Source organism: Aotus nancymaae, unplaced genomic scaffold (assembly GCF_030222135.1).
Source record: "Aotus nancymaae isolate 86718 unplaced genomic scaffold, 86718_ANA_hifiasm-v0.15.2.pri h1tg000019l, whole genome shotgun sequence".
NCBI lineage: Eukaryota > Metazoa > Chordata > Mammalia > Primates > Aotidae > Aotus > Aotus nancymaae.
The window spans coordinates 15,119,947-15,140,408 of record NW_026988431.1 but is presented as its reverse complement, the minus strand read 5'-3'; the positions used below and the strand labels follow the sequence as shown (position 1 = coordinate 15,140,408).

Below are 20,462 nucleotides of genomic sequence, written 5' to 3'. Positions count from 1 at the left end.
ATTATGACCCCTGCTATATTGTAGCCATTATTAGATGCAGAAAAAAAAAATGATGTGGACATAAAACTTCTACATGAATGGATTCCAGGGAATTCAAACTTAAAATTGCCAAGCCATTTGCTGATCACTAAGCCACCAAATGAAAAAAATTGCATCAAAGCAACTGTACTTCTTTGTATCTCAAACACTGTGAACATCTGTCATGTTGGGTCAGAGGGAGCATTAGAAGGGAGACTTTCTCATGGTATTAAGCAGTGGAAGGAGCGTTTGGTTTGGAACTGCAAGAAAGGTTTGAATTCTCTTTAATTAACGATTAACTGCATGTTGTAGGACAAATTATACAACCTCTCTAAACTTTCTTTTTCTTTTCTGGAAATTGGGAATGATTGGATACATGAGAATCATGTGAGAATCAAATGAGATGATGTATGTAAGAGAAGCTGCACTTAGAGAAGAGGTTTGGTTATTCCACAAGCAGCTCCTTGAATGAAAAATGCCTCGGCTCTTCCCAAGGTGAATTCCTTTTGTTTGGATCCTACCCCTCCATCCTGTCAATGACTTTGTTGCTGCAATTGTCATCTTTTCATATCACCTCTTCCTCTTTTGTTATTGGACTGATCCTGTTGATGCCTGTGCTGATGTAGCAGCCCTTCTCTTTTAAGAAAAACAACAACAGACTCCCTTGGCTTTCATACTGCCAAATCCAGTGGTCACCCCTAGGCTCGTTTCTGCCAGATTGCCTAACAGCAGTCTTCACAGTTGATACTCTCTCTTTAATGGAGCACTTTCTTCTCACTTTGTATGACACCATGCTCTTCCAATTTTCCAATTACTTCACTCACCACTCATTCTCAATGCCCTAGATTGGATCTTCCTTTTCTGTTCCACCAAGATCCCACCTGGAGTCCCTTCTTTTCTCCAGCTACATTCTCTCCTCAGGTGATTTTGTCAGTACTATGGCTTCAAATACCATTATACACACCTAACTACTCGTGTTACAACTCTATTCCTTATATCCGACATCAAAATTGTATACTCAACTGTCCATGTGACATCTCTGCTTGGATTATCTAAAATACATCTTAAATAATCTAATACATCTTAACAACACCAAATATACATCTTGACAATACCAAAAGAGATCTTTTAATTCCCATTACCTAAAATTGTCCCTGTCTCAGTCTTCCCATCCCAGTGCATGCCAACCACACCCTCCCAGTTGGCCGAGTTAGAGCTTTACAAGTTATCCTTTATTCTTCTCTTTCGCCTAATCCCTATCCTACAAGCCATCATTTGGTCCTGTTGACTCTCCTTCCAAGGTCTGCCTCTTTCCATATGTCTGATCAATACCCTCCGCCAGGCCCCATGATCTCCTGTCTAGATTATTGCAATTGCTCCTCATACACAGCAACCCAGGTCATCCTTTTAAATGAAAATCAGATCCCACCTCATTCTTACTAAGGACATTTAAATGGCTGCCCATAACACCTAGAATAGAATGCAATCTCTGATGCCTCTGTGTCCTTTGAAAACTCATCACATACCTTTCCCCCTTGGTCTACTGTGTTCCGGCCACCTGGCATTCACTCTGTTCTTCTAATTTAACAAGTTCATTCCCAACTTAGAACCTTTGCACTGGTTGGGCTAGAACATTCTTTCCACTGTGTTTTTTTTTATGTTATTCAGATCATAGCTTAAATATTTGTTCCCAAAGAAGCCTTCTCTGATGAACTAATCAGCCCCACCAAGTTGTGGATCTATTTTAAATCTCTCCATGCCACTTATCATAGTGGTGTTCATTCATATCTGTGTTTCATTCATATCTATATTCTCCCACCAGAATGTGAGAGACTGCCCTTCGTATACTTAGTTCACTGCTATATACTCAGAATGTGCTCAGCACAGGGTAGGTATACAGTAAATATTTGTTGATTGGAAAAATTGATGATGGTATCTTATTATACAATTAATGAATCATTCTAAAGTATCTTTTTGTTATTGTTGTTGCATCACTTTACAAAAGCTGAAAATTAGGCAATCACCTAAATCTAAGTTAGCTTTTTACAAATCGGCTTCAAAATGGAAAGCTTCTCTAGGCACTGCAGCATCCTGATTTTTTCTTTTTTCTTATTTTTATTGTTACTCTAAGTCAACAATATTTATGATGTACCTACCCTGGTCCTTTTTATTTTAGTCTTTGTTAGGGAGTAAATAATTTCTCTCATTCTTTGTTGACATACAGCATGGCTTATTCAGAACCAAAACCCTCAGAAAAATCAGTCTTTTTTGGAGAAGTGATAATTGTGCAACTTGCTATCATTATAAGTGTGGTCCATGAGGAATCAATTGTATTTCTCAAAAATCCTTAATACAATTTGTAAAAACAGTAACTCATTTGCTGTGGCAGGAATATGAAAGTAGAGGAAGCAATGTTCCAGCATACTTTAGAGACCTTTGGCTACATTTCTTCTTGAAACATAAATGTAATCAGCTTGCCAAATTCATGAGCATCTTGAGACAAAGTTCGAATCTCGTTCTCTTTCTTTGCAAACGCTGCTCTGTCTTCTTGTAAAAGTGATCCAAGTTTCTATTTATGTAAGAGGCTGTATAGATGTGTAAAGAAAACAATTTCATTTAACACTGGTCAACTCTTTAATTCTGTTTACAAAGTTCTTAATTCTCAGACTTTCACATTTGGTTTCTTAAACTATAACTCTGAATTGTAGAAGTATAGAGACGAAGAGCCTTTCAAAACACTCTAATCTCTTTATTTTGTGGATGAAGAAATGGAGTCTTATGCAGGTGAAATGACCCGTTCATGGTCACATAATAAATGAGTGCTTTCAACCACATCTTGCAGCTCCCTCAGAATTCTCTCTACCTCACTCCACTCCACTGCCTCCCACCACAATACACAAGGTAAACTTGTCAGACACTTCAGTGCTTTGTTTGCAGAGACCTGCAAAATTAATGGACAGTAACTATGAAGATTTCTTCTTTTGAACTACCCTTCAATTTACTTAACTAATTGTTATCAAACATGTTTTAAAGTTAAAGCTACTGAGAGATGGGAAGTGCCTCTTTTTAAAAATCCACAAGTGTTTGTTTTAAATAAGTTTAAATTTACAGAAAAGTTGTACGACTATCAAGACCTCAAAATTGTGCTTTACTAGTTTTAAACATCTTGGTCACATTTATAATTCTCTTTCCCTAATATGTGTGTGTGTTTGTGTGTGTGTGTGTGTGTGTGCACGCACATTCAGAAATGTATAGGCACACACATAAATACATTTATATTACTTCTCCTAAGCCATTTGAAAGTAAGTTGTATACATCAAGCCTCATTACCCCTTAAAGCTTCAGCGCACGTTCCCTAAGATCGAGGATATTTCTTTACTGTAACATAATACAGTTATCGAATGCAGGGATGTTAACATTGATATGATACTATTATCTATTCTACAGTCCTATCCCTATTTTGTCTGTTTTGTCAGCTGTCTCAATAATGTCCTGTTAGTATTTTTTTTCTCCAGGAAACTGTATTGTATGTAGTTGTCACCCCCTTTAGTTTCTCTACTCTGGAATCGCTCTTTTTTTAGCCTTTTTCTGTCTTCCTTGGCATTGCCAATTTTGAGGAGTACAAGCAGCTGTTTTACAGAATGTACCTCAATTTGGATTTTTCTGATACTTTCTCATGATTAGATTCAGGTTAAGCAGCCTCAGCCAGAATACCACAGAATGAATGATGCTGTGTGTTTCTCAGGGTATCACATTTGGGGGCAGACAATGTCCACTTGCTTTTCTTTGGTGATGTCAGTTTTGAGCACCTGGTCAAGATGTTATCTAGTTCTTCCAGATTATAGTTACATACGTTCCCCTTGCAACTTATGTGCAGTCTGTAGCAAGACACTTGGAGACCACGCAATTTCCTACTTCCTCATCAAACTTTCCTCCCTCAATTTAGCATCCACTGAATGATTATAAAATGGTGATTTTTCCTTTCCTAACTCATGACATCATAAAAGTACTCAGATAGAGGGCTGGTCACCATCGAAGTACAAATAAAATAAATTTTTAGCATTGGTAGGAAATCACAGGGTAAATCTATTCTAATACCTTTACTCTAACCATGAGGGCTGGGGCGACATCCCTATGTAGTGGCAATGGTAGGACTGAAGTTGGTCTACAAGCTCTGATTCTAGGCTCCATTATATCCATCCATAAAGTAAATCAAAATTTATTTGTTAAAAACATAATGTCCTCAAAATGTATTCGTTAAAATCATAATGTCCTCAGCTGTTAGAAGCACAAACTCATGTCATAAAGTAGGCAGAGTAAAGGTGGATTATACAGTGGTGACTTTAAATATTCTCTTTTTTCTTAAGAATTAATTAATTAATTCAATCATTCATTTATGATTTACTAAGCAATAACTCTGTCATGACCTGTGTCGGTACTGGGATGCCTATACTCACAAGAAGTTATAGTTTAGTGGGAGATACTACTTTAGTATGCATCAGAATCCCCTGAAGCCTCCTAAGTTCCAGGCCCCACAGATTTTGATTTAGTATGTCTGGGGTAATGCATAGGAATTTGCACGTTTAGTAAGCAGAAGAGGGCTGTATTGAAAATACCGGAGGTTCATAGCACGCAAATGGTTATGGTATACACTCCACCTCCTGACTTTCCTACTCCAACCCCCACCACTTGAATTGAAAAGTATTTGTAAAAAACAATACTGCCGTAAAATAAATTTTGAAAATGTCTTATAAGGTTCAGATATTATTATTATAATTTTTTTCATGCTTCTTTTGAAGTAGTAAATGCTAGAGCAAAATTTTCCAGAAAATTATTTCTTTGGTAATCTACTTTTCTGGTGACATAAGCATATTCATGGCTAACTTACTTCAGGGGCTACTGATATAGGTGGTCTGGCGAATCATGTTGGCGCCAAGCCAATGCATTCATATGCTTTCTTTTGCTTGGGTAACACTGGTAGCTAGCTGAGCTTGCATGGATGAAGTAGTCTGCCAGAAAGACAGACGCTGCCTTAGCTGTTGATGCTAAAGAAACACTTTAAAGTCTAAATGGCTACTCTTTTGAAAAATCAGTTTGTAAGAATGAATTATTGGTAGACATTCACTCATCCATTTAGTCAACAAACTCTTGTTGAGTTCCTGCTAGGTAAAAATACAGGGCTAATTCCTGGGGGATTACAAAGATAAATAAAATGGATTGTGCTTCACAGGAGCTCAGGAGCAAGAGATCAGAGATGCTATCCATCTTTCTTGAATGTTCCAAACTCAAGAACCGAAGTAGCACAGAAGGCAGGACGTGAATTTTGGGTTTGGAGAGATATAAGTTCATATCCTAACTCTGTCTTTTCTTTGCTGAGGAAACGTTCAGCAAGTTACTTAACTTTGATGTATCTTGGTTTTCTTATCCAAAAAATATGAATACTAATTAATTCCTCATAGAGATGATTGAAAGATTGACAAAGTAACGTGTGTTAAGAACTAATGCATCATCTGGCAGCACACAATAAGTTCTCTACAGAGGACAGCTATTATGGTGTTAAATATTGTGCTCTCCATCACACACTGGGGTCTGTCGGTGGGGGCGGTGAATAGGGGAGGGACAGCGGCGGGTGGGGAGTTTGGGGAGAGATAGCATGGGGAGAAATGCCAGATATAGGTGATGGGGAGGAAGGCAGCAAATCACTCTGCCATGTATGTACCTATGCAACAATCTTGCATGTTCTTCACATGTACCCCAAAACCTAAAATGCAATAAAAAATTGTGCTCTCTATATATTCTACCGCATGTACGGGTTTCTATGTATTCACTGTATATATACTTATATATAGTATTTATACATGAAACATACTAATAGTGTTTAATTATTGGTGCCTTGTTTTACACTGTGAAAATGTTTATACATAAACACACATCTGTATAATTTTTCTTCCTAAAAATAGCAAGTTGACAATATTTACATGAAAATTGAGTCAATCCTCAGGAACACTTGTTCCCTGAGGATTTCGTGTCCTGAAGAACAGTCTGTACCATTGTGGAACACCTATCACAAACAGGGATGGCTGATCTACCTTCCAGTGTTATACATACCCACCTTAAAATAACACATGATCCACTGGAATGGGTACACTACAGGTAATGAATGAACAGCATTCTCCACTATTACCTCACAAAGAGAACCTGAGGCATGAAGATGAGACTGCTCCTTGATTATGTTCTGTGGAGGTTGAAAGCTTATGATAAAGCTTTCACCACTGTCATTTTAATATTTTATAATATGTTTACAGTGCATATTAACTTAATCCCTACATTGTCCTTCCTTTTACAAGTTGCAGAATAAAGGCTCATTTTTAACACTTGAGAAACTGTTGGTTGAGATTTTTTCATATGATTAGCCTGAGGATAAATGGCCCAATGTTGTATGACACTTATTAAAGAACCTAGTAGAGACAGAGAGAGATAGTAAAAAATGATGTATTTATCTACACATGCATGTCAAGCCATTTCACATCATAAACAGCTGAGCCAAAAGTAGGGCTCACCTAATTCTTTGCAAGATTCTTGCTTTGCTATTTTATTAAAGGTAATATAATTATGAAGTGCTCTCAAACTAACCATTTGGAATTTGTATATACTTATCCAAGATTAAAAAATTAATAATTTAATTTCTTACTTGTATAGCGTTTTAGTACTATCATTTGAATATTTCTTCTGAATCTTTTTCTAGGGTAAATAATGATACTTATTTTGTGGAAATGCATTTGTCTGCGAGAAAAATTAGCTTCAGAATTAAGATGGAGAAAATATCAAAATAGTTTAGAAATATAATTTTTAACTTTTTCAATCATGTTTCAATTACATTTAATGAAGATTTACAGGTTTACAGACTGTAGAAATATCTGAGGACTCACTGCATATTAATCATCCACTAATATTTCCCCAATTGATCTCAGCAAAAAAAATCCATAAAGCCAAAGAACTGCTTGGAAAAAAATATTTCGGTTTGTGCAAAACTTTAAAAGAAAGACATACTTTATTTTATTTATTTATTTGTTTATTTATTATACTTAAAGTTCTGGGGTACATGTGCAGAACGTGCAGGTTTGTTACATAGGTATACACGTGCCATGGTGGTTTGCTGCATGCATCACCTCGTTATCTACATTAGGTATTTCTCCTAAGGTTATCCTTCCCCTATCTCCTGACCTCCTGCTATCTCTCCCCTAGCTCCCCACCCCCCTGACAGACCCCGGTGTGTGATGTTCATCTCTCTGTGTCCATGTGTTCTCAGTGTTCAACACCCACTTATGAGAGAGAACATGTGGTGTTTGGTTTTCTGTTCTTGTGTCAGTTTGCTGAGAATGATGGTTACCAGCTTCATCCATGTCCATGCAAAGAAGATGAACTCATCCTTTATTATGGCTGCATAGTATTCCATGGTGGATATGTGCCACATTTTCTTTCTCCAGTCTATCATTGATGGACATTTGGGTTGGTTCCAAGTCTTTGCTATTGTGAACAGTGCTGCAATAAACATAAGTGTGCATGTGTGTTTATAACAGAATGATTTATAATCCTTTGGGTAAATACCCGGTAATGGGATTGCTGGGTCAAATGGTATTTCTATTTCTAGATTCTTGAGGAATCACCACACTACCTTCCACAATGGTTGAACTAATTTACACTCCAACCAACAGTATAAAAGCATTCCAATTTCTCCACATCCTCTCCAGCATCTGTTGCCTCCAGATTTTTTAATGATTGCCATTCTAACTGGTATGAGATGGTATCTCAATGTGGTTTTGATTTGCATTTCTCTAATGACCAGTGATGACGAGCTTTTTTTTTTTTTTATAGGCTTGTTGGCTGCCTAAATGTCTTCTTTTGGGAAGTGTCTGTACATATCGTTTGCCCACTATTTGATGGAGTTATTTGTTCTTTTTTTGTAAATTTGTTTAAATTTTTTGTACATTCTGGATATTAGCCCTTTGTCAGTTGGGTAGATTGCAAAAATTTTTTTCCCATTCTGTTGGTTGCCAATTCACTCTAATGATAGTTTCTTTTGCTGTGCAGAAGCTCTTTAGTTTAATTAGATCCCATTTGTCAATTTTAGCTTTTGTTCCCATAGCTTTTGGTGTTTTAGTCACGAAGTCCCTGCCAATGCCTAAGACATACTTTAAAATTTACTATTTTAACAAATTTACTTTAAAATTTACTATGTTAACAAACAGAACCTAACAATACATCATTCAAACAGTTACACGTTACACTCTGCTTATGGGTGGGATGGAGTAGCAGATCAGAACTTCCGTTGAGAACTAATCGAAAAGCAGAATAAAAGACCAAATCATTTGTTTGAAAATAGCTGGGGAGGCTATGGTGAGGGCATAATTCCCTTATCAAAGTGAGCTTTTACAGGGACATCTTCTGGGGGCATTTGCTAATTGTAGGCATGGGGAAGAGTGTGACCATCTCAACGTTTCATTGAAGGAGGGGCACCGGTGGGTAATGTTAAAACCTGTACAGCTTTGGGTAAATGTGGGAGCCTCTAGCACAGAGCTCTTTTACCACTCAGTAAATAATGCCAATATCTGGGCATTCATGGGGTAGGATGGCAAAGTGGAAGACTCTGAAAGGAAGATAAAATTTTTGCAGTCTTACAAGACAGGGACCCACAAGAGAAAAGGCTTTGGAGAAACACCACACTTTCAGCTGAAACTCTTGGAACCAGGGTAAACTTGAGGTAGACTTTTTCAAGGGTTGCAACTCAGCCTCAACATGAAACAGTCCCTGATTAAATTAAGATGAACTGCTATGTTATCCGCCTAGTGAAAGCATACATCCATTATAGAGGAAGACACACCATCTGGATCTTATATAATTTTCTATACACACTCTTCAGCACTTAATGGAAAATCATTAAGTATGCAAAAATAAAACATCTCAAGATAATAATAAAAAACCAAATGAAAAAGTAATAACTAGAAACATACCCATGGCTGATCCAGATATCAGAGCTAGCTAAGGAATTTTCAAACAATGCTAATTAATTTATTCATAACAAAACAGTGAGAAATTATAAAGAACTTTACCAGAGTATTAGACTCTATAAAAAGAATAACAAATTCTGGAGCTGAGAAATACACCATCTGAAATGAACTCATTAGATGGATTAAAGAACACATTAGATACAGCAGAAGACAGATTTAGTAAACTCAAGAAATAGTCAATAAGATATATCTAAATTTAAGCAGAGAAGTATAATAATGAAAAAAATTATTTAAAAAGCCTTTGGAGAGATGTGAAACACAGAATATTGTTGGAGCCCTAGAAGGAGCACAGAGAATGAAGCAGAAGCAAAAGAGAATTCCAGGAAGAATTGAAGAGTAATAGTCAAAGTAAATATGTGAGAATATACACATAGAAATAAATATTGACTGCTGTCACTTGACTGCATAAGACGATAACAGAAATGTCTCTACAGGATTTAAAGTCTAGGCAGAATTAAAAAGAATGGCAACAATGATGCAAAAGATGCGAGAGGGTAAACAGAGTTAAAGTATTTTAATGTTATAAAATTATTAGGGGCTTGGCAAAACTAACATTCGTATTGGATTGGAAGAAGTCAAGGATTCATGTTGTAATTTCTAAGGTAAAAGCTGGGGAATATAAAATATAAATGAATGGATAATTAACAAATGAACATAACACAAAATTAAAATATTTTTGGTTTAACCCCAAAAAGGTGAGTAATAAAAGAGACCAAATAAAAAATAGATAGCAATATGGTAGACATAAACCATAATCTATCAGCAATTACTTCAGATTTAAAAGAACTAAATATTCTAATTCATAAACCAAGATTGCCTCAGAGGAAAAAATTACTAACACCAACTCTATACTGCTCAGGAAAGATACACCTTAAATATGAGAACATAGAGAGGTTGAAAATAAAACCATGAAGAAAGATACAACATAGAAACACCAACCAAGATAAGGTATGGCTCAACTAATAATCAGACCAAGTAGGCTTTATGGAAAGAAGCATTACTAGAAATGCAGAAGGTATGTTAGTTATTAATTTATTGTTCCTCGGCTGCAAACTCACCCATCTCTCTGTATTGTGATACTGGAACTGAAATCTGCAGACTACATTTTAGTTTTTCCAGCTGGTTGAAAGTTAGGCTCTGCCAATAGAGGGTACTGGAGAAACACTGCAAAGCTGAAACGGGAAGAAGGGACATTTCCTTCTTGGAATTTTCCATTTACGCCAGCAGCAAATGCTTCTGTTTGTAGGGGTTTAGGTAGCATTAACCGATGAGGTGGTGACCCTCACAGTCAGTGCAGGTATTCTTTTGTCAAATTTCCTCATCACCACAGCCACGTTGCTCTCCTAGTTCTGAGACAAGTGAACCCTGTCTTAATGACTTCCCCCGGTCACACTCTCTCCTCAGAGGTCTGAATTTTAGCCTTGCAGGACCTCCTCGGAGCTTCCAAGTTACTTACCTGTTCATGACCCCTCATCCCTAAGGATGCTACAGGGAACTATACAAGGAGAAGACAGCACAATTTAAATCTGTCTTCGGTGATTAACATGGCTTTTAAATACATAAAATAGAAAACACTACTTCTCAGCCTCCAGAGCTGTGAGAAATAAATGTTTATAAAAAAAAAAAAAAGAAAGAAAAGAAACACTGATGAATAAAAGGAGAAATTGACAAATCTCCAATTCTAGTGGGAAATTGTAACACACCTCTGTCAATGGCTGATGGAATTTCAGACAGAAAAAGAAGGGAAAGAAGAAAGGAAAAAGGAAGGAAAACCTTCAAGAACATAGGAGCTCTGTGTACTGTAAGTAGCAAACTTGACTTAATAGACATATGTCAAATCTTGCAACAAAGAAAGTCAGAATGTACATTCTTTTCAAGTGCACCTGAAACTTTTGTGAAAACTGACTGTAGCTCACTCGTTAGTCAAGCCACAACAAATTTCACATTTAATATGGAAATACAAAGGGCCAAGAATAGCCATGTTCATCTTAAAGAAGAACAACGCTGATAGACTTGGCCAGATATTAAGAATTACTATAAGTAAAGCTATAGTAAGGAAGGCAGCATGGCTTTGATGCAAGGATAAATTACAACACCCGAACAGAATAAAAAGTCCAGTAGTAGACCTAGATGTAAATGTTCATTTAATTTATGGCAAAAATTACCCTGGCACGGAATGGGGCTGCTGTGGCTTAAGCATGCCCCCCAAAAGTTTATGTGTTGAAAGCCTGATTTTCACCTCGACGTAGTGGTGTGGGGAGATAAGGCCTAGTGGGAGGTGTTTGGGTCATGGGGGCAGATCCCTTATGAATATATTAATGCTGAGTGAATGAGGGAGTAAGTTATTTTAATCCCAGCTACTCGGGAGTCTTAGGCAGGAGAATCACTTGAACCCGGGAAGTGGAGGTTGCAGTGTGCTAAGATTGTGCCACTTCTCTCCAGCCTGGGTGACAGAGCAAGACTCCGACTCAAAAAAAAAAAGAAAGAAAGAAAGAAAAAGAGTAAGTCATTATAAAGCAAGGCTGCCTCTCATGCTTGGTCTTCTTTTTGCATGTCTGCTTCCTCTTTGCTTCTTTGCCATGTGGCAAGGCAGCATGAGTTCCTCACCAGAAACAGCAGATGCTGGTGCCATGTTTCCTGGGCTTCCCAGCCTCCAGAATTGTAGGCCAAATAAATCTCTTTTTAAAATAAATTACCCAGTCTCAGGTATTCTGCTATAGCAACAGAAAACAGAGTAAGTCAGAAACTAGAATTATGGCCTTTTTAAATAAATGGTGCTGGCCTAAATCAAATGCAGCAAGTAAATTTTGATACCTATCTTATATAATGCACAAAAATAAATTCCAAATGCATTGCAAAAGTAAACGTAAAAAAACCAACATTAATGCTTTAGAAGAAAAAAGGATGATTTTACAACTTGGATAGGCAAAGATTTCTTGAACAGAATATAAAAATAATAAATTAGATTATATTATACCTAATAATTTTTGTTAATCAAAACACAGCTTTAAAAATGAAATTACAATTCATGGAATAAAAGAAAATATCTGTAGTACATATATTTGATGTGGATTTGTATCCAGAATATATAAAGAACTTCTATAAAAGAAGGCAGATGAAAAAAACCCAGTAGAGAAATGGGCTAAACATTTTAATAGACATATGACAAAAGATGATCTCCAAATGGTCAATAAACTCTTGAAAGCATTATTAACTCCCATTAGTCATCACTAGACTGCAAAGTGAAACCACAGGTTGATATCACATCAAATCCACCAGAAGGTTAAACTTAAGAAGACGGACAACACCTAGTATTGGCAAATATATGGCATAAGTGGAGCTTTTACACAAAGCAGATATAAATGAAAGTTGGTACAACCAATTTGAAAAGCTGTTTGGCAGCATCTGCTTCCTCCTATATCCTGTACTGGGATAATTTTTTTCCATATACCCAGCAGAAATGCATACAAGAGTGTTCACAGTAGCACTATTTATAACATCATAACACAATAACATTGAAAACATTCCAAATGCCCATGAATCACAGAAAAAATAAAAATATTGTGGTATATTTATACAATGGAAAAATATTATTAGCAGTGAGAATAAATGAATTAAAACTATAAGCAACCACATGGAAGAATTTCAAAAATAAAACGTGGAGTGAAAGAAGCCAGATACAAAAGAATATATATTGTATGATTCATTTAAATAAAGATCAAAGTTAGGCAAAACTAATTTGTTAGGTGCCAGATTGGTGGTTGCCCTTGAGATTGTGAGTGCTAAATGGAATGGAACAGAAGGAGCTCCTGGGCTTCCTGGTACCGTCATTTCTGGATCTAAGAGCTGGTTACACCAATGTGTTCATTCGATTAAATTTACTATTTTTGCCTTTTACCAAAAGTATGTTATGCATTAATAAAAAGTTTACATTAAGAAAATCACGGATCAAGACAGCTTGAAACTTTACGTACGAGACTCTGAGTTTATACACGGCAAGTTTTCCCTAAACACACATCCCTCCTCCCTTACCTACAATCTTTGCATTGTCTAAGAATACAAGCAAGAAGGCAGGGTAAAGATTTGATAGTTAGGAGGTGTTTTCTTAAAATTCTCCAGGAGGGTAAAACCACACAAAACAAATGAAATGCAATTCATGTTAGTGGCTTAGAAATTATCAGACGTTGTGTATGGTAGATAGGCTGAGACAGATTCCCCGACTACATTTCCGAAGGTTCCCAAAACCAGGGCAAGCAGCACTGGACACGTAGCAGTTGCTCGCTTTCATTGTTATAATTATTATTTTTTTTCTTTTCTTTGATTTTTTTGCTATTGTTTTAAAAATAATTTTTTATTTTTATTATTTGTGGGTACATAGTAGGTGTACCCACATATCTGAACATATATTTATGGGGGACATGAGATGTTTTGACATAGGGATGCAATGCATAATAATCACATCATGGAAAATGGGGTATCCATCCCCTCAAGGATTTATCCTTTGTGTTGCAAACAATCCAATTATACTCTTTTAGTTATTTTAAAATATACATTTAAATTATTATTGACTGCAATCACCCTCTTGTGCTGTCAGATACTAGGTGTTATTCATTCATTCATTCATTCAATTTTTTCGTAGCCATTATTGTCATCATTTTTTAAATTTAGCTATGGCAGAGGTGAGAGGAATAAAGGCTCTGTGCTTGCTTTCTTATGACACAAACTCCCTGCAACTGTTTGTTGTATTAATTGGAATATATGGTGACCTAATGACCAGACCAATGACCTCAGGCTCAACCTTACCTCAGTCAACACCCAGTCCTAGGAGAAGGTGGGAAGAAGAAGGTCTCAAGAGAGGCCAGTGGGAACCAGAGAAGACAGGGACACAAGGCCCTTTCCCTGTGCAGCTGCCCTGCAGAAGAGTAAGTTTTCCTTGTCCTCTCTTGGGATGGAGGGAAAAACGGTGACCTCTTGAGAGGGAAAAATAGAGCTGAGAGAGAATTTGAAGTTCAGTTTTGTTAAACATTTACTCAAAGAACCCATTTTAAAACACTACTAAATTTTATTTGATGAGAAAGTTTAAATAATCCCTCTCTCCATTCCTACATTCCAACGTTAGTTGAAATGGGGCCTAAAGAGTTCGCTTGATGAGTTCTGCTGTCAAAATAAATCTGCCTCTGCCATCACTGTACATCTAAATCAGCCTACACCAGTGTAGGGCAGCACCTCCAGGTGTGAATGTCCCAGACAGAAGCTGCACTCTCAAGCCTAGAGAAAGAGATGAATCAGGCTCTGACGCATTCTTTTCAAATGGCACCTCCCTCCCATTATATCCCAACCTTACCCATTGTCTTGAAGAAATATTGTAGATGTGAAAGATCTAAAAGAATAAAAAATATTGAGAATTAGGGTGGCAAAAAGAAAAGTGGAGATCAGAAATGAAAAATAAGAAAGAACAAAACCAGATGACCATGATGTTAGACAAATTCTGTAACAACAGATAGAGTAACAGAAAGGTCCATGGAAGGCAGGATCGACGGGAGGAAAGCAGGAAGAGAAATGGCAACTGCGGAAGACAAAGCTTTTATAAACAGCAGAACTTCCTCATTTTCTACATTCATTGAATTGGTCAATGACTACATGGGCAACATCTTAAAGGCATTCTGTACATAGTCTGCTGGATTGAAATGCTTAAGTTCATACAGGGTGTCAATTTTAATGTATTTCAACTCTTTTCTCTCAATCTGGTAATGACTCTCATGTTTAACGTGATGCTCCCTCACTGTTAACTACATCAGTAAATATAAAGGGTGAGGAAATTAAATGAGAGATCTGAACTTTTGAAAGCCTTTAATTCATCCGTGGCCCCAATACATAAGAAGGTTCAGATGCCTGAAACACACACACACACACACACACACACACACACACACACACCCCTCCCTAGAAGAGACCAGATGTATTAGGTTTGGGAATATATGTTACAGAGGACTTTTGCCATTCTTTCTTTCTTCATCTTAAACTTAGGTTTCCAAGTATCTGTTCAACAGGAATGAGAAGTGATTTATATCATGGTTTTGCTCCTTACATCTTCAAGTTAACAAAATTGAGCAGATTTCTAACAAGTTAAATGCATACTTTTTTTCTTGGGGAGGGGTGATAATGCAATGTCTTCTCAACCTATAACTTCGGTGAGGTTCAAGACAGCATTGAATTCTTCTGCTTGAGTTATGCTGGCTAATAGGAATTTAATTGAGAACCGGTGGGAGAGCACTGAAGCATTCATGCATGTGAAATCAGATGAACACCCACAATGTGGAATTTCCTAAGGAAAGTTATTCTAGCGGAGAAATACAGACCAGGTTGAGTGCCACTACCTTTTAAACTAACATGTGAAGCCATCTTCCTAATAAGTAATGAGCTAAAGATCCCTGAAGAAAAGCAAGGCCAATATTTTCAACTCTATATTTTCAAACATTTTTAAAACCTCAACTCAGAGTAATATACAATTCCCTTCCTCTGTAGGATATTAATCTTCCTTAACTTTGATTCCACATAATAATGCTTATTTTTGAAAGGCACAACTTATTTAGGTAAATCTGAAATAAACAGCAAGACAGAATAATTTGTCTATGAAGATAAATCAAAATCAGAAGCTGATTTCTGTTCAGTAATTCTAATACAAGTCTTCCTGAAACATTTCCTTTTAAATGGCCTACTTAAAATCATATCAATTTTCCACTTCTCATCTAATTCTAGATGACAGTGTGACTTGAGTTTCAGTTTTTACTCACAAAGGTTAAAGAGACATTTTCTAACACCTATCCTGTGTCACATCAACTCAATTACCTTTTAAAGTTGCCTAAATTGTGAAATATTAGTGGTTCAAATACATGAATTCTGCAGATTTCAGAATAGATGTACATAGGCGTACATAAATGTGTATCATATCATATAGCGTGTAAATACATTTATTCCTGGAGGCTTTCTAAAATGTAAAGGTAAAGCTGAATCTTTACCTTCTAGTAATTTTACAATAATTTTCCTCATCATACAGAGATTTGAAATTCTGATATCAGTCATAGCCATTGGTTTCTCTTTTCTTATTTACAAAATAGAGTTACTGATAATATCTGCCTCATGTAATTGTTGAGAAGTGTAATATAGGAAGGTTGCCTGATAATAGTAAGTGCTCAATAAATGTTAACTATTGTTCTATCATTATCATCATTTTTGTTTTTGCTGTTTGTATTGTTCAGCAATTTTCTTTAAAAATTAGACTATTAGAAAAATGCTCTTTCTATTACACAGATGACTCACGCTCATTCATTGTGCATATATTTTGAAATTTAGCTGGAGCGATGATAAATTACAGTCTTTATTTTGCTATCTTTATAGCTGTAATATTTTATAACATCCCTGAAAAAACTCAGCAAGCTCTTCGTGAGTGTAAAATGTTATAACTTGAATATTACTTTCCAAGAAGATGACTCAATATATTCTTTCAAGTATTGAAAGACAATACTCCAGGCTTTCTGCTATAAAAGGATTTAAAAACCCTTGAGCATATGGTGTTTGCATTGCTTTTGTTAATATGGACTGCAATTGTTGGGGTACCTATTCATTTATTTCATACTGATGTGTCACATAAAAGGAACAACAACAACAAAAACTAACTTGCAGTCAAATTCTATGTAGAGGGACGTGGCTTTAGTCACTGTGTGTCTTATTTAGAAAAAATACTCCTGCAGTAAGGATTAACTGTGGGTTTATGCCTGGAGATCATTTTAAGGTTCTGTGGCTCACAGTTCATGCTCATTTGTCGTTTTCTAAGTCGTAATCAATTTCCAAGGCGTTGGTTTCACTGCTCAGAAGATGAACAACTTAATGAACTTAGGGTAATTTCTGTTATAATACTGTTAGTACGTTAAATTTAATCATAAAGGGTTAAACAAAAACACTTACAATTTGAAGTTTTCATGCATTTATTTCAAACTAAGGCTTACTAAAAATGGTAAACACTTCCCTGGTGCTTCAAAAGCAGAGACCCTTACTGACACCTATTAATATTTTATGGGTAATAAATACAAAATGCAAATTTTAAACAGTTTGAACCTATTTTTCATTGCTCATGCTGAACAACTTTTGAACAGGCAAGGTCCTTGTGAAAGACATTCATTCATTCATTCCCTTACTCATTCATACATCAGACATTTCATGATGTTAGCTTACAGAAATGATGACATGGTCTGTGTCTTACAGGGAGCTTGGATTGTTTCTCTCCCTGATATCCTACTCCTTGATATTCAATGTCTTCAATTCACAGTAATATCATGAGTTAAAGAGACAATAACCCACATCACAAACGATAAAATGTGAACTCTGAATTAGCAGTCATCATCTCCCACTTGACTAGAAGATGTCTTCAAATTATACACTTTATTAGGGAATATATGTTAGAATAAAGCAAAACAAAACAAAAAATCTGTTACTGGGAAACCAAATGGGATCTTAGTCTTTTCTTTCTCACCAGACTGGGGAAGGATAGGGTGAGCCGGTGCAGCGGACAGGAAACCACTTTGGAACTACCTGTCTTCTACCTGCCTGCAGGGGATCATTTCTTGGCTACTTATTAGGGCTTTCTATAAGCAACATGCCTCATTCCTCGGGTGTGAAGGAAGAAAGGAGCTCCTGTTTTCCTAACTTACTGGAGCTTCACCTGAGGGTCATCCCCCTTCCTTCCCACCCAGCCACTGAAAAAGAAAGGTTTTAAAGCAGACCTGATTGATTCTCCTCCTACCTGAGCAGTTGTGGCTCAGCCCCGCGGGGACGGGGCGAGGCTCTGGACTCGTCCCAGCTACAGCATCGGCCAACACCGGGCTCCAAACGTCCCACTGCGAGGCCTGGTCAGGCTGCGTGCTCGCGGGGACGCCAAGACTAGAAACGTCCCGTGCCACGCGGCCCATCGCGCCCACAAGTGGCGTGGGTCGTTGGCCCCTCCCTCGTCTTTCCTCTTGAGTTGCACCTGATGTTTCCGGTAACAGAAACAGGATTTTTATATTTTTCCGTTCAGTTTCTAAAAGCAATGAGATCATTAAAATAATTTGGAAGATACAGAAAGATGTACATAAATAATTATCTGTATTCTAAAGAGAAGCACTAAGAACATTTTAATATCTTTGCAGTCTCTTTACCATAAATAGATTTTTAAAAATCATCACTCTGTCTCTTTCACACAAAGCTACACAGTTACAATATAGACTTTATACATACATTTTATAAAGTTTCGTAGTTGTTCTCTTTTTAAAGAAAATTATATTAAACTTTTTACTCTAAAACATACATAGGTAGGAGTTACATCTCAATGTTTATTATATCACATTATATTAATATAAAATGTATATTATATATTATATTATCAAATATATAATAGTACATTATATTATACTAATATATTATATATTACATAACATGTTATATACATATATATAATTATGCATATTTAAACATAAACACACTTTACCTTCCATGCATTTTAGGCAGCACATTATTGATACATTTGAAGAAAACTGTGTACCCCTAAGGACCCCTACCACTGTTGTGACTTGTATGACAAACATCTCTTACTTTCCTTTATAGGTTAACAAATCATACATGTATCACTTTTGATTGAAATATGACATATATTCAGAAAAATGGATAAACTGCAAGTGTGTTCAATAAATTATCACAAAGCGAATCCATCAAAATCACCCCCACCCCAATAAAAATACATTCTTAGCACCCAGAAACCCCTTCTAATTTCCATTTCTTTTCATTTGCCATAGGTAGTGACTGTTCTGGTTTTTAATACCACAGTTTAGTTTTGTCTGTTTTTGAATATAATATAAACAGTCCAGTTATGGTTTTACTACTCTATACTTCCATTGATTATAGGAGTATAGTCTGTCTTTTATAAAGCACCCTAAATATACACTAAATTTCACTTCTTGGGGGAAAAGATTGTCTTATTCTAAGTTTCCCACCCCCACTCTCTCCTACTTTTCTGCAAAAAAAAAATGGGGAAACTGCGTTTCAAGGTAAGGTGTAAGGATCGATTGAGAGGAGGTGCGTGAAGCCTCTGCTGTGTGGTAACAGGCTTTTCACCCCCTCTGCAGTAGTCATATTCTCCCTACTAGCTCACCTCAGCCACCATCACTGATGTATCTCCGACTTGCCTTCAAACCTCTGCTTCCTTAAAAAACTCTTTTTAACCTAGTAAACAGTTCTGCAAGTTTTGTTTGTAAGCACCACACAATCAAGATTTAAAACACTGCTGTCACCTGTAAAAATAACACTATGTCTCTGTAGTCAACTCTGCAAACCATTTCCAGACCCCGGTATCTACCCATGCGTTTTTTTGTCCCTGCAGTGTTATCTTTTCCAAAGATCAAATAAATGGAATTATATAGCATGTAACCTTTTGAATCAGACTTCTTTCATTCAGCATACTACGGAGGCGATTCACATTGCTGTGTTTTTTATCAGGAGTTCAGTCCTGTTAATTGCTGAGTAAAGTTCTATTGTGCGCATATACCACAGTTTATCTGTTCACCAGTTTAGGAATATTTAGGGGTGGTCATGAATAAAGCTGCTATACATATTTGTATGCATTCGATTGTGTGAATTTAAATTTTACTTTACTTAAATACCTAGGGATCGGATTGCTGGGTCATATGGGGTTTAACTTCATAAGAAATAGCCAAATTATTTTCCAAAATTTCTGTACCATTTTGCTTTCCTATTAGCAATACATGAGATTTCCAGTTACTCTCACATCCTCACTAGCACTTGGTATTGTCAGATTTTTTTTTAATTTAAAAAATATTTCCTTTGAGTATCTCCTTGTGGTTTTAATTTGCATTTCCCTAATAACTAATGACATTGAGTATATTTTCACTTGCTTATTTGCCATTTACATCTTCTTTGGTGAAGCGCCTGGTCCAATCTTTTGCTCATTTAAAAATAATGGATTGTCTTATTGCTTAGTTTTGTGACTTCTTTTATTCTAAATAGAAGCCATTTATCAGATTTGTGTTTTTAATATTTTTTTTTCCAGTCTGTGCTTGACTCTTTAGTCTCTCAGCCATATCTTTCAAAGAGTGGAAGGACTTAATTTTGATGAATTTCACTTACCTTTTTTTATGGCTTGTGTCTTTGATTTTATGCCTAAGAAATCTTTTCCTAACCCCAAGTCACAAAGATTTTCTCCTAAGCTTTCATTTGAGAGCTTCCTAGTTTTTAGGTTTTACATTTAGGATGTGATCTTATTTGAGTTAATTTTTGTGTGGCATGCAAGTTATGAGTTGAGGTTAATTTCTTTTTGCAAATAGAAGT

General features: G+C 36.3%; 1 protein-coding gene across 1 annotated transcript in view; it reads right to left on the bottom strand.

The window, feature by feature from the left end:
- The window catches only part of SPATA16 (spermatogenesis associated 16), a 244,465-nt gene extending 226,446 nt beyond the window's left edge, over positions 1-18,019 (bottom strand). Inside the window, exon 1 of the mRNA XM_021674760.2 lies at positions 17,887-18,019. The gene's annotated coding sequence lies outside the window, so the exon portion shown is untranslated. The remainder of the gene's footprint in view (positions 1-17,886) is intronic.
- Positions 18,020-20,462: the final 2,443 nt, after the last annotated feature.